General features: G+C 36.0%; 1 protein-coding gene across 1 annotated transcript in view; it reads right to left on the bottom strand.

Annotated features, from left to right (window-relative positions):
- The window catches only part of AKAP6 (A-kinase anchoring protein 6), a 190,673-nt gene that overhangs the window by 29,659 nt on the left and 145,078 nt on the right, over positions 1–15,936 (bottom strand). The gene's annotated exons all lie outside the window — the stretch shown is intronic.

Genomic DNA, 15,936 nt, shown 5'->3' with positions numbered 1-15,936 from the left:
GGCTTGTGGTCTGCAGCCTGATTATACACAAGGCCACTTACTTCCAATAGACTCTGTCCATCCATCCACTCTGTGCCTGAAGAGAGTACCTGCTGAGGCATGATGGATATTCAGAGACAAATGCTTTCTGCAGAAACTTCCCCTTTGTAGAATGCCCTACCACCAGAAATAAGATCTGTATTTCTCAGTCTTGATTTTAAGCAAGCTGTTAAAAATTTGGCTTTTCCAGGTATCTTCATGATGTTGGAGTTAAGTTTGAATCTAATCATAACATGTACGAGGGCACTATCAGTACTGATGCAATTTACTGATAGTTTGGCAGATGGTTTATACTATCTAGAGATATACACCACAGTATTGGTATTTTATATTATTTTTATATTATTGTAATTACTGTACTGATTTCTCTGCTCTAAACTGCTTAGAGTCTGAAGGACTGAAGCAGCATAAATGCCTTGAAATAAATAGATGTATACAAGTTGTCTTTAGAGAGATGGACAGCATACAAGTTTGATAACTAAATAATGCCATATATTATAATTTGACCTATGTGGGGCTACCCTTGATTCTAATCCCATATCTAGTATAGAACTGAGGATAATATATTTATCCCTTTGTAAAAAGCATTACAGTGGGCAATATCCAGGTAAAAACCAAAGGGCTTTAAAATTCTGTGTGGTTTGGGCCCAGAAAACCTGAGAGAACACATCTGCCCATAAGACATCCCCCTTCCCAATTCAGTCTTTAAGATCATCTGAAAAGATTTGTCTACAATTTGTTATGGCATATCCCATAGCATCTCTTTATCAAGCCTTTTTTTCCCCCTGTGGGAGCTCTACTTCTTTGTGATGATGGTAACCTAATCTTTTTGTTTCCTTTTTTTAAAAAGCCATGCAAAGGACCTGCAAAAAGAGCTTTTCAACTGCTGGTTTAAATTGTTTTAATATTTCAGGGGTTTTGATTTTATCTCTTATTGTAAGCTGCTGAGAGATTCACTAGGCAGTTGGTGTGATAGCCTAACAATGAGTATGTATTGGAGACTCATTCTATCATTTTGGAACCCAGATGTTGATGTTATATTTGCAGAATGTTCTCTGATATAAATCTACCATTATAAAAGACAGAGGATAGCAGACCTTTAAGCAGACCTTCTGAAGTAGATAGGTAGAGAGGTTCTGATTCTGTTTATCAGACTTCACACTAACTATAACAATCTTGAATATTTTTACTCTCCAGAAAATAACTCCCATATTCAGATACTAACTAACAGCAGAAGCTTCACAGACTCAATGTAGCTAGATAATATCTTTTTATTACAAAGAACTGTAAATGCAGATCTGCTTGTTACAAACTCCAGCACTTGATATCAAACAGAGAGATACATATGTTTATGTGTATATATCAATTTAACAACCCACTAAAGGGGATGTCCATTAAATCTGAATGACCATAAATTATGGTTATATTTTATTGCATTAATTTATGCCATTTGCATTATTACATAGTTGTTGTCAATAATGTTATTTCCTGGAAGACCTCTATTTAACACACAAATATTCATTTAATGGACATTAAATGGTGTGGGAACTGAATGAAAAAAATGTCCATTGCATCAGAGCAAAGGTCCATTAAGCCATGATTGACTGTACATACAGTATCTCAACTTAGGCTTTAAATCATAGGCCATTTCCCCTGTTCTCTTGAGTCAACAGTCTTTTGACATTTCTTTTCTCTGTCATAATTATTAGATACATCTGCTGCACATTTACATAACAATTCTGTGTGGTCTCAAATCACTGATTGTACTCACAACTTCATGAACTTATTTATTCATGAGGTTCCTAAGCTGCTTCAATCAGTTACGATGGGCATAATAACTTATATAACTGAATATAGGATGTTTGTGTGTGTCTGTGTGTGTGTGTGTATGAGTGTATGTATGGATGGATACATGCATGCATGTATATGCCTCTCTCAAGAAGGTCCCTTTCTTTCAGGCCCAAGGCTGAATGAAATTGTTGGGTATGTCAGCTTCAGGCAGGTGTTCTTTCCTCTTGAAAATGACAAGAAGGAAATTTTAAAATCACAAATGGCAAGAGGAGAAAATTCTTTCACTCACCCTACCCCACTGTTCATGGGGGCTGATGTAAACAAAGAAGATACGCTATTTTATTTTTCCTTCCTAGGAAGGATCACCTTGTCACACACACCCACACATTATTTATAGATGGTTACAATGTATAAAGGCCACAATGTCAGTGAAAGAATGACTTGCCTCCAGAAATTGTGAATGCTCCAACATTGGAAGTGTTAACAAGAGATTGGACAACCATTTCTCTGAAATGGTATAGGGCAGGGGTAGGCAACCTTGGCTCTTTTATGACTTGTGGACTTCAACTATGCTGGCTCAGGAATTCTGGGAGTTGAAGTCCACGAGTCATAAAAGAGCCAAGGTTACCTACCCCTGGTATAGGGTTTCCTGCTTGAGCAGGGAGTTACACTAGAAGACCTCCAAGATCTCTTCCAACTCTGTTATTCTGTATATTCTGTATATTGACTTGTTAGGAACGCATAAAACTACAAAGCATGAAGATGCTCGTTTTTGAAATGCTATCTTTTCCTTGGACTGGATGATAAAGGAAAATAGATAGCAAAAATGTAGCCATTCTATTCATGAATACTAGCAGTTTCTAATTATGAAATTATTTCGTTACTTTTGTGAACACTTTTATAATGGACCAAGATATTTTTGAAACTTGCATATTTAGCTTCAGTATTTATATTTTGAATTTCGTTTACTGAAAAAATTAATAGAATGACCTAGAAGGCAGAGGAATTTCAATCTGTAATTCATACTAAGCAATATTTCCTTTTACTTGTGTCCTATTCTAATGCTTCATAATTTGATTGGTCCATTCCACATCACTCTTTGTACATGTGAAGATTTACAATCAACATTGTACAGTGTTTTTAACAAGTTTGAAAAAGAACAAAGATATGTTATTCAGCTCTGGATTAAGTTCAGTATTTAGTTCACAGTAATGCACTGCACATTTTTACCATATTATAATATATTCTTCACACTCAAGCCCTTATCGAGTCATTTAAATTGTATAAAATGACAACATTTACCGAACAATCCTATGTATGAAAATATACAATGCATTTGATATGTGAAAGGTATGCAGGTAGTCCTTGAATTACAACTGTAATTAAGTCCACAATTTAGATTAGGGGTGTCAATGATGGCAATGGCAAAAAAGTCACGATACATCGCAACACGTCATGTGATGTTGCGAGTTTGACACCCCTGATTTAGATCATAAATCATCACAGTTGTAAAATGGGTCACCAGGTGACCAGATCCAATTTTATTATCTTCTTTGCAGTGGTTGTTAAGCAAACACAGCAGTCAGTAAGCAAATCCATTGAAGTACTGTAAATGCCCGTTTGGAGCAAAAACGTCAGGAATAAAAGTCACATGACTCTGGGAGAATGCAAACAACCACAAATATGGGCAGGCTGCTGAGTGCCCAAAATGCAATCATGTGACCATGGAGGGAGGGGGAAGATCTGGGTCCTTTGTAGCTTTTTGGGGATTCATTGTCATCATAAGTTGAGTACCAGTAGTTCTCATCTTACAACCACAACTGAGCCCAAAATTTCTGTTGCTAAGCGAGACAGTTAAGTGAATTTGTCTCATTTTATGACCTGTCTTGGAACAGTTGTTAAGTGAATCACCATAGTTGTTAAGTTAGTCACATGGTTTTCCCATTGACTTTTCTTGTCAGAAGATCGCAAAAGGTGATGACATGACCCCAGGACACAGCGTCCATCATAAATATGAGCCAGTTGCCAAGCAGCCAAATTTTGATCATCTGACCACAGGGTTGTAAGTGTGAAAAATGGTCATAAGTCACTTTTTGCAGTGTCATTGTAACTTTGAATGGTCACTAAATGAACTGCTGTAAGTCATGGACTAATTTTATCTGTAATTCTTTTTTTAATAGGTTTTATTAATTTTTAAGAATTACAGTCTTTAGAGCTTAGTAAACAACATGTTGTCTGGGTTCACATATTTAACATTAACTTTTTCAATGTAAATCTATTCAGTACTGCACAGTATTTTTCCCTGATCCTCCTTTCTTCCCCATATTTTTCTATTTTCCCTCATTACACAATTACAATTGTTAGTACTATTGATGCATATGAAATTAGATATAGACATCATCATCATATTTTACTAATATTTTAGAAATAATATCAATTCATAAGTCAATATCCTGTTTTTCGTGCTCTTATTAAAGTTTGATTTCCCATCAATATTTAAAGTATCTTTGTCAGATGATTTTCTCAATATTAATTACATTTATATAGCTAAAATTTTTTATTCATACCAATCCTCTTATTTTCAAATTTCCCATATCAAAAGAAGAAAAAATGCTATTTTAATTCTAAATCATATCTTTCATTATAAAAATCTAGTTATATCTAAGGGTCATCCATTCTTTTAATCATATTCAAACAGGTATATTAAACAGATAGTGCCCCCTCTGATAGATCAAATCCTCTGTTTTTAAGTCTAATTCTCACTTTTTTTCTTTGCCAAGCAACTTTCCAGGCCAAGGCAATTAAATAGAATTTTCTTTCTATTTTTGTGAAAGCTGCTTGGTAAGACAAAGACAATTTAGGCGGAGTATTTTTGGGGGGGAATTCCGCCCATCCACATTTCCTAGACATTTCCTCTACCCGCTCTATGTTTCATTTTTCTAGAACCTTCTTCCTTGTTATCAGATGTATTTTGGAGAAAGGAGTAAAGGGTCTTTTGTATTTTAATTGTTATATGTAGGTCTTGCAATATTTTATTTGTGTATGGCAGTCCATATTTTCCTTTTCCTATCTCCTCCATCTCTAGGTCCATTTCTTCTGCTTCACCCTCTGATTTCTGGTTTATTTGTTCATACTTTGTAGTTGTTGTCTGGGAGCTTTCCAGTTGTAGCTTCAATTTGGAGATTTGGTTCTTTATATCATCTAGGTTATTTTTAGTCTCATTATGATATCTTTTTATGTCCTCTTTGTGTGCAACAATTGTTTGATGAATTTGCTGTGGCATAGAAAATATTTCTTTCTGAAAGGTATTTGTTTTTTCTTGACTATCATTCCTAGAAATCCTCTACTATCACCAGTCTCAGTAAAAGTGGAACAAAATTTCCTCTAGTTTTCTGGTCTTTATATATAACCTTTATAATTATGTAATCCTTTGTCTCAAGTATCCTGAAAATTATCAGTCAGGCAAGGTTGTAATCCACAATGTTCCAGGTGTTCAAAATATTCAACCTCCCTGCAGCCAGATGTATTTTTCTTTCTCTCCCACTAGCTCTTGAGATTAAAAGTCCAAGCTCAGTAGGTATTTATAGTCCAAAAAATCAGGATGATAAATATGCCAAAATATTTTCCCTTATTGCCAGTTGTTCTCCCTTAAGCTGAAAGTCACCAAGCAGCCAAGGAGCTAGTTATAGTGCTGTACTCAAATCCACCACTAGATGTCACTCAAAGTCCATTTTCCCCTCTTATATCAAAGGGTTGATTTCTTATATTTCACCTCAATATTTTTTCCAAAGAGAAAATCTTAACAATTATCTCAGTTCTCAGATTTATCAAAACTGTAGCTTTGTATTACTTTCACTTCAGTATTGTATATTTCTGTCCCCCATTAAAAAAAATTAAACGCCGCTTCCATTCACATCCGGAGGTTTTAAGCTTCTTGGGAGCCTTTCCCAGCAAATTCAGTTGTAAAATAGTAAAGAAAGGATCAATATTCTCACCCAGTCCAAACATGCTGTTTACTATGTGCTAATTAAAGCTTTTGTTCTTCGGTTGTCAGCAGCTAATGGCCGGCCGCAGAGGTGTGTCCGGTCTTTCCCCTGCCGGTTTAGAAGGCTTTCCTTGGATCAAACAGAGAGATTGCTGTCTCTCCATGATTGATAAGGCACCCCTCCTTCTTCATTGCCTCTTCGGGGTGACTTTAGGCCCTTTTCAGGACCTCCAGCAAGACGAAAATGCATGCAGAAGGCAGAGCTCTGCCTTCCTGCATCCTGTCTCACTGCGACACAAAACCGGAAGTCTTATCTGTAATTTTTTTTAGCTTGATTAACCTGAATTCTTGAATCAAGACATTGATATGAATTTTTTAATTAGAATATTCTTTTTTATGTTTCTGAATAATATGAAAAACATTCTTACATTGAAAAGTCTTCAACAGAATTATCATTGCATCTATAACATGGCTAAATTATTAACCATTAATTATTCTCTTGGACAATTTCTCTTTTTCTATTTATTTTATTGATTTATTTGCTATCCATCTCTCTGTGGGGCTACTCTGGTTGGCTTACAATGGTAAAATGTAAATATTATTTAAAAATGTAATTATAACAATAGTAAAACAATGAAACAATAAAATAAATAATGAAAATGCAGCAATATGAATTAAAAGATGGGTGGGAGAAAACAGGGCACGCAGCAGGGAAGTGGGGTCAGATATTAGTCCAATAGTGTGGTATTCCCCCATTAGGTCCCCAGGCCAACTGGCAGAGGCAAGTCTTCAGACTCTCATGGAAGGGCAGGAGGGTGGGGGCAGATTTCACCCCAGGGGCTGGATGTTTCAGAGGATGGGTGTTAGGGCAGAGAGGGCTCTTCTCTTGGATCCTGCCAACCAGGGTTCCTTGACTAACAGGATCAGCAGTAGGTTTTCTCTGCTGGCAGGAGTGGAACAGGCCTGCCCTAGTAGGATAAGATGGTTCATAATTAATCAAGACCCGTGCCATGGAGGGCTTTAATGGTCATAACCAATACTTGAACTGCACCCAGAAGCAAACAGGCAGACAGTTTAGCTCATGCAACAGCAGTGTAACATGGGCCACTGTAGGAGCACCAAAGATTGCTCACACTGCTACACTCTGCACCAGCTGAAGCTTCCAATTGCATTTCAGGGATGGCCCCATGCAGAACATATTGAAGCAGTCTAGACAAGAAATGTCTAGGGCTTGCGTGACTGAGCACAGGGAGTCCTGATCCAGAAAAGGCCACAGCTGGTGCACAAACCAAAGTTGTACAAAGGGTCTCCTACTCATGCCCACCACTTAATCATCTAGCACCAGGGACTGGTTCCGTGGAGAAAGGTTTTTCTCCTTTTCTCCTGGAGAGTGTGTGGTTTTGTGTGCTGCCTGCATCCCATGGATGGGCTTTGCTTGTTTGTGCGGACCGGTTGTTGGCATGCCGCAGCCCAGTACCCGTCCATGGACTAGGGGTTGGTGACCCCATATCTAGCAAGAGTCATGAGTCCAGAAGAACCCTTAAGTTGCAAACTGTCCAGAATTAAAGATGTTAAAGATTTGGCTCTTGACACTCCATGTACCCAATGCCACTTAGTCTTGCTAGGGTTCAGTCCTAGCCTGTTGTCCTCAGTGGTGGGATTCAAATATGTTAACTACCGGTTCTCTGTGTGGATGCTGCTTCCAGAAGTCCGTTCTGTGCCTGGCAACAAAAAATTACTACCGGTTCTGCCGAAGTGGTGTGAACCCGCTGAATCCCAGCACTGGTTGTCCCCCATCCAGGCTCCCACAGCCTCCAGGCATCATGAAAGGTAGCAACAGCATCACTCAGGTCACCAGATGTGGAGATGTAAAGTTGAGTATCTTCAGCATAATGATGATACATCAACACATGGTGACTGATGATCTCAGCCATAGACTTCATGCTGAGGTTAAACAGGAGTGGGAAGAGTACTGAGCCCTGCAGAATGCCACAAGAGAATGGCCAGGGGCCAGATCTCTCACTGCCTATCAACCGCAATCAGGACCAGCTTTGGAGAAAGGAGCCAAGCCAGCACAGAATTGTTCTGCCTAGCCCCAAACCCTGCAGCCAGTCCAAAAGGATACCATGGTTGATGTTATCGAAGGCTGCTGAGAGGTCAAGGAGATAACAAGTAGTTAACCACTTTTTTTATTAATGAAATAGAGCAAACAATGTAATTCAGTCATACTCACAATATATTTTCTTCTAAATGTTAATTCCAAGATGGCTTTATTAGAAGATGTCTTAGTAAGTGCATTTTATTGTAGAGCATTGCACAGGTAGATATTTCATACAATGTGCTACTTATTAATAAAAAGCATTCTATAATTATCTCAACTGCTTAAGTTCTATCCTTGATTTAATGACCATTCATTTAGCAGCCATTCTAAGTTACCACAGTAATGATGAAAAAAGTCCAGTCCACTCAGTTACCACTAATCCTCAAACTTATGACCATTGCACCACCCTTATGGTCGCGTGATTGTAATTTGGGTGCTTGACAACTGACTCACATTTACAACCAGTTGCAGGATCCTGCGATCACGTGATCATAATTTGCGAAAGATCAACAACACCGATCACTTAACAAACACAGATTTGCTTAGCAACCATGATCATTCACTTAACAACTATCATAAAAATGATATTAAAATTGGATCTGACTCGGTTACAATGACTCACAACCACTTGTAATAGAATGTCATTATTTCTTCAATGAGGGATCTCTCACTGTTAATACTTCTGAATCTTTAAAAGATTGATCAATTTCAAAACTACCCTTATTTAGTTTATAGTACTGCATGATTTTTATATATTCCCTCCATATTTACTTTCCTGGGGTTCATTATTATGACAACATTCAACTGAAGGGCAAATGTAGTATTAAAACAGATACATAAGCTCTGCCAGCTTTTCAATTTGCATGATTAATTTATACATCAGCAACCCAAACATTGCTTACACAGAGATGTTCTGGTCATGTATCCAGTTCCACATTTGCAAGGCTTTCCTCTTGCACATGATCCTATTTAATGCAATACACTAAATGCTGCCAAGGCTTCTCTGAAACTGGATTCCCATGATATACAAAACGTCTTACAATATGAGGAGAGATGGAGTGTTCCTCCAGCTATTGACTCCAGCTAATCAATACTCTTCACAGTCAACTTTTATTGTCTCTCCAGAGATAGTCAACAGAGAAGGAGAGGTACTTCTAAATTATCAGTGCTGAGAGTACATCCAAAGAGATCCTAATCTTCTATAAATGATATATCTGTCATAGAGAAAATTCTCAAAATCTTACCCATAGAAGCATACTTAGTTTCGTTATATCTGGGTGTTAGCGTTCATTGCTAAACAAGAAGATCTGCATGAAAATTCTGCTTGTATTTGCTTGAAAATGAGTCACATTCTTGCAGGAGTAGGGATCGTGATTATGCTATCGGGGAGCTAAGAAACCATTTTTCTGTCAGAGATTGAATTCTGTTAGGGAAATGGGAACTGAAGTCAGCCTGTCCAGAACCAAAAGTGGATAGGGATATTAGTTTCTGATATCTTCTTTCCTTCTCTTATGAAAGGGACAGTTCTTATCAAGCCAGGAAATTTGAAGTGAGGCCAGTATTTAAGGACTCACATTGGATTAGGGGTTATGCAAACATGGCTTTGGATGCAAAAAATCTGGCTTTAGTCTGATGAAGTATCATAGGAAAATGGTCACAAAAAAGCACATCGTCCTAAGCATGTATACTCAGAAATAAATCTTATGATCCAATAGGATTTATGCCCACATAAGTATGGATAGAATTACAGCCTTAAAGTAATTTACGGCCTTTTACTTGTTTGGGCCCTGTGCTATTTCTAAAATATGTTAGAAAGGAGATGGATTAGGGCAGTTTGATAGCCAGGTTGTATTAAATATATGCACAGTGCAGAGAATCCTTTCATCAGTATTTTTATATTTCTTATAAACAGGCATCTTTACACATGTTAGCTAAAATTGTTAAATATATATTTTTAGCTATATTTTGATTTATCCTGTGATGATTTCTTTAATTTAAAAATTAGCTACATATACGTCATAAACAAAATACTTTGGAACTTTAAAAGAGCAGCCAATTATAAGTAATCTCCCAAAGCAAAAATAAAGCAAACGCCATATCCTTGAAGTGAATTATGACATGTCACATTGTTAAAGAAAATATTGGCAAATGGGAGTATTTTAACTGATTTCAAGGATAAAATAACAAAACCGTGCTTGATTACTAATAGTGAGACCTAATCTATACTAAAGTTAACTATTCTATAGTCATGCAATGAAACACAAGAACTAGCCACTGAAAAATGACATGATTAAATAGTACAACATACAATCATTTGCTTTCAATTATATCAATGTATCTTTTTCTGTCCCCAGAGTCAGGCAGAAATATTGTTTTTTTTAAATGCCTCTATTAAATAGGGCGCCAATAATAAAAGATGATTGCCCTAATAAGCTCATTTACATAGTATATATCACATACTACAAAATTATTCTCTCCAAACAGCTTTGCTCATGGATTTGTTTCCTGATCACCATCCATCTTGCCAATATTGCAGAGTATTTCTTTAAAAGCATGCTGTTGTTTTCATAGCTGTCCTTGGAAATCTGTTGTAGAATTTCCCTTATTAATCTGTTTGAAATTGTTCTTTGTAATTACAGGGGAGAAAGTTTGGTTATAATATGCTTGCCGTCAGTTTTTATTAGGATGATGGTTGAAGGAAAATCTCAGAATGACATTTTGGAAATACTGCCTAATTGCAAGTTAGGAACAAGGAATGACAGTTTAAAAGACATCATGAGGTTTTTTTTTTCCAAAAAGTGAACTGTATTTTTTTTCTATTTAAGAAACATACCTTTTATACTATTATCCACCAAATTGTTCCAGTGAAAATCTCCCTTGCCAAGATTCTTTTGTAAGAGTGCAAGATCTCACTGACAAGTTTTGAAATGGCATGTGACATTTAGTATTAAAAATATCCACATTTGTAATCAAGACCTTATTTTTCTTTCTTGGCCCATTCACAGGTGAAAAAAATGCAAATACTATGCTACATAAAATGTTACATTTTAACAAAAATATTTTAAATATGTTTGATTGTTTAAGAATTATCCATGACTCATTGCTATTCAAGTTAAATAATTTAAGGATAACCACTCCTGTCAAATTATAGGCTTTGAAATATAAGCATATAAGTACACTATAAAATTACTTGAAAACAATTAAATTTCTTGCACCATTAGCCAATAAATGGCATCTATATTTATCCCAGATCATCTCCAAAAGCATGTCATATAGACAGAGATGTACTGAATGACTAACCAAACATAGTTTTTTTAAAATTTCTCCATATTATATCTTATGCTTAGGTTAAATTTTTAAACCTGTTCTTACTTTGTAAACTGTTTTTATTTAAAGAATATTCTTTATTGTAATTATATTTATGCTACACAGTAAGGGAGGATCTAATGCTAATGCGATGCTAATGTACTGATATTTAGTACATGTTCCTATGTTATTAGCAGTCCACTATATCACTCTGGAAAAAATCTATTAAAATTCTAATCATATAACTTAATATGAAGATTAAGTTATTCTGAAAGAAAATTCTAATAGATATAAATTGTGTATATTATTACTGAAAAGTTGGCAGCTATCACTATGTCCAACTAGAATAAAAATATAATTTTATCAATCTATTAAAACATCAATCTACTTAACAGGTACAGCAATCAGCCATATTATTAACATTAAATATATTGAAGTAGTAGACAGCTGCTGTCTTTTAGGACTGACTATCAGCAATAGCCAGTTTGGTCTAGTGGTCAAGACACCAGTTTAGAAACTAGATGACTGTGAGTTCTAGTCCTGCCTTTGGCATGCAAAACCAACTGGATGACCAACTTGGGTCAGTCACTCTCTCTCTGCCTAACTCCCCTCACAGGATTGTTGTTCTGGGAAAACAAGGAGGAGGAAAGAGTATTAGGTATGTTCATCAGCTTGAGTTATTTATAAAAATAATAAAGGTGAGGTTAAAATAAAAAATAAAATAAAATAAGTCTGCAGTCAAGAAATATGCTACAGACTAGCACTTAGTAGGGTAATGATGAAAGAAAAGATATTCAAACGCCATGACACATCCATACTTACAAATATCTGAATTGTGCAGGGAATGGTTTTCCATATGTAACATGTTACTGAAGCAAAAATTGGACAGTGAAGAAGCAGGAGAAAAATAGTATTGATACTTTTAAATTTGGTATTGGAGAAGACTCCTAAAAATACCATAGATACTCAAGAAAGTGAAAAAATGAATCACTGATCCAGAGATCCACTTGAGACACACATAACCAGTCTCAAATTATTATATTTTGGGCATATTATGTGAAGTTCTCTTGAAAAGATGACAATGCTAGGAAAGGAAAGGAAAGGAAAGGAAAGGAAAGGAAAGGAAAGGAAAGGAAAGGAAAGGAAAGGAAAGGAAAGGAAAGGAAAGGAAAGGAAAGGAAAGTACCAGCAGCAAAGAGGTTGAACTTGATTACAGTAGCAATGAGTGCATCTTTGGAGGATCAAGGGTGCTCCTTTGGAGGATCAAAAGGGGCAAGACAACTGCTGATAGTGACACCAACCTGACAGCACACAATTGATCAATCAATCAATCCTTAAAGTTTAAAGTAGCATTTCTAAATTGTGTCATATATACTGCTCAAAAAAATAAAGGGAACATTTTACCATGGAACCGAAGGGGTTTGCGTTCCCTTTATTTTTGTGAGCAGTATATTTCTGCCTAGTCAGAATTGTTAAACTGTTTGTTTTCAGTGCTGGGGATCACACTTTAAGAAGAATTATAACAGCTTGTATTACTTGCTATATAACGTTTTTGTTTGTTATCCTGAGTTTATAAATTATTATATTTAAATATATTCTGTTTTATTGCTGTCACTATTAGCAATTGTCTTGCCCCTTTTGTTCTTCCAAAGGAGCACCCTTGATTCTCCAAAGATGCACCCATTGCTACTGTAATCAAGTTCAACCTCTGCTGCTGGTACTTTTCTTTCCTTTCCTTGCATTGTTATATTTTCAAGATAACTTCACATAATATGCCCAAAATATAATAATTTGAGACTGGTCATTGTTGATTATTCTCAATTATTTGTATTTTTAGACTATAAGGATAGATAATGAGCTCATAACAATCAGTATGCAATAATGCTTTTAAAATTGGACATTTACTCAAAGATTATTCTTTTGTTCTCTTAGGGACTGTGTTAAATGTTAATTTTAAGTATAAGAAAAAAATCAAGTTGATGGGCTCAGGTGGTGTTCTTACCTATCCTTATTCAAGGGGACTGAAAAGAGAAAGGAGAATACTACAAAGTGAATAACTGGCAATATGCCAAATGATTAGAAAACAGCAAATGTTATTTGTATCCTGATAAAAGGGAAGAAGAAAATACAATAATGTGATAGCCAATAATGGGAAGTTTCTTGCATGGTTATAAAGTGATTGATCAGAAGGAATTTGAAAAAAATGTGTTCATTAGAGGAAATCGGCATTGGCATGGTAGGTTAACTTTATTTCATTTTTTTAATTGTATAATTTCATTAGTAAATTGTGGGAATGTTTTATACATAATGATTCTTGATATCAGCAAGCTATTTAAATAAATAGTCTATGGCATTTTGATTAGTAAGCTAGTTAAGTGAAGGTTAAATAACAAGAAACATGCAATAGATACATGGATGGCTGAAAACTGTGCTCAAATAGTGCTCAATAATGGTTCCTCATTAAATTAGGGGTAGGTACTGAGTTGGGATTGGTCTTGCTCTCTTAACTCTTCAACATTTTTAATAAATGAAGAGGTGGAACAAAAGCTTACTAGATCTACAGATTACCCCCAAATTGGACTGGATAGCCAATATTTCAGAAGACAGATTTGAGAAATAAAATTAATGAAATGTAAGAGACATAAATGCAAACCAAGGGAATAAAAATAGCTATCTTGGTAAGATCTTTGAAAAAGGTCTTGGTATACTAGTTGATGACAAACTAAACTTGAGTATGCCATGGCTGCAAAAAAGGAAAATGTGAGTATAGGGAGTGTCAACTAGAAATTAAGTTCCACAAAGAGAGACTTAACATTAAACTTGAGAAGTCCGAAAGGACACATGGTAGCACTCTAAAAATACTTAAAATAATATAATGCAGAAAAAGGTCAATTTCCATTGATCTAAAGAACAGCAGACAAAATATGAATTACAAGAAGGCAGGTTCTGAGGGAATGTTAGGAAATTCATCTTAGCAGTTAGAACAATTTGATTGTGCAACTAATTACCCCAAGAAATAACAAGTTCTCCTTCACTGAATGAGCTAAAAAAAGGCCATGTATTTATTTTTATAGTTATTTCTTAGATTTATATCCTGCTTTTCCTTCTGGAGTGTACTGAGGCAGTGTACAGAGTTTATCTGCAATCTAATTCTACTACTTATGTATATCCAACTTTTCTCTAGATAACTGCAGTTTGAGCAAATTGTTTCAGAAGACTTGAAAATGCTTTCAGCTAAATACACTCTAAAATTTTCCTGTGAGTGGAAATCCTTGTATTTTAACAATGAATTCATCCTCATATTTAGTGTTTTGAAAAGTTCTGACACATTTGCAATACAGGCATCCTCAACTTACAAGCATTAGTTTAGGTGTTGAAAAAAGTGACTTATGACATAGCAATAGCACTTAGACCAGTGGTTCTCAACCTTTTTAATGCCGCGACCCCCAAACGGTCGTAAGTCGAGGACTAAACCAGTCGTAAGTCGAGGACTAAACCGGTCGTAAGTCGAGGACTACCCAACTGGTCGTAAGTCGAGGACTTTCCCTGCCCAGGAATGCCGCGCATGCGTGGTTCCGCCCCCTGCGCCGGCTGAGGCGTAGCTGGCAAGCGGCAGAGACAGAGCAGGCCGACCACCAGCTGGCCCAGCCCAAGGGAGGTAAGGCACCCGCCGGAAAAGGGGGAAAAAATGGCAGACAGCCTTGCTTGGCGACCCCCATGAAATGGTCGATTGACCCCAAATGGGGTCGTGACCCATAGGTTGAGAACCGCTGACTTAGACTTATATACCACTTTACAGTGCTTTACAGCCCTCTCTAAGTGGTTTTACAGAGTCAACATATTTTCCCCAATAATCTAGATCCTCAATTTTATTGACCTCAGAAGGATGGAAGGCTGAGTCAACCTTTAGCTGGTGAGGATTGAACTCCTGGCAGTGAGCAGAGTCAGCCTGCAATACCGCATTTTAACCACTGTGCCACCATTGCAGCATCCCCACAAACTGAAAAAAATTCAGGTGCTTGACAACCAATGGTGTTTGGCTTCCAACAAGCAAAGTCAATGGGGCAAGGCAAATTTACTAAACCACAGGATTCACTTAACAGCTGCAAAGATTCGCTTAACAACAATGGCAAGAAAGGTTGTAAAATTTATGACAACTCATTTAACAACCACTTTGCTTAGCAATGGAAATTCTGATCTCAGTTGTAGTAAGTCGAGGACTACCTGTATGCAGTTTTAACAGATAAATCAAAATGTTTAAAAGATTGATCTTTGCTCAACATGTTAAATTACTGTATAGTTTCAGCATCTTTAAATAATGATCAGTTCCTTTTTTCAAATTTTATCTTTCTATGGAACTAATACAATGCAAAATGAAAACCAAAATTAAAGAATTGTCCTTTTTTACAAAATAAATACTGCCTGTTAGAATATAATATGAAAAACTATTCTGAAATCATGGTTCATATATCATAGACAAATCCAATATTATTGTATTTTTGCTAAATTAAATACTAAGTTCTTGAAAATTTTCTAAAAGGTTTATTGAAAATACATGTATTATATATTTTATAGTCTTAAATACATCAGCTTTTATCTTGCATCAAGTGTCTTGTAGGAATTTGATTTGAAAACTTTCTTAATCTGGACATTATATTTAAGGAGACAAAAGGGGGCTAAAAGATTGGACCTACAGTATACCTCTGCAAAGAAT

Source organism: Protobothrops mucrosquamatus, unplaced genomic scaffold (assembly GCF_001527695.2).
Source record: "Protobothrops mucrosquamatus isolate PMUCROS unplaced genomic scaffold, P.Mucros_1.0 scaffold133, whole genome shotgun sequence".
Classification (NCBI taxonomy): domain Eukaryota; kingdom Metazoa; phylum Chordata; class Lepidosauria; order Squamata; family Viperidae; genus Protobothrops; species Protobothrops mucrosquamatus.
Note: the sequence above shows the minus strand (reverse complement) of the source record. Positions and strands in the feature narration are given on the sequence as shown.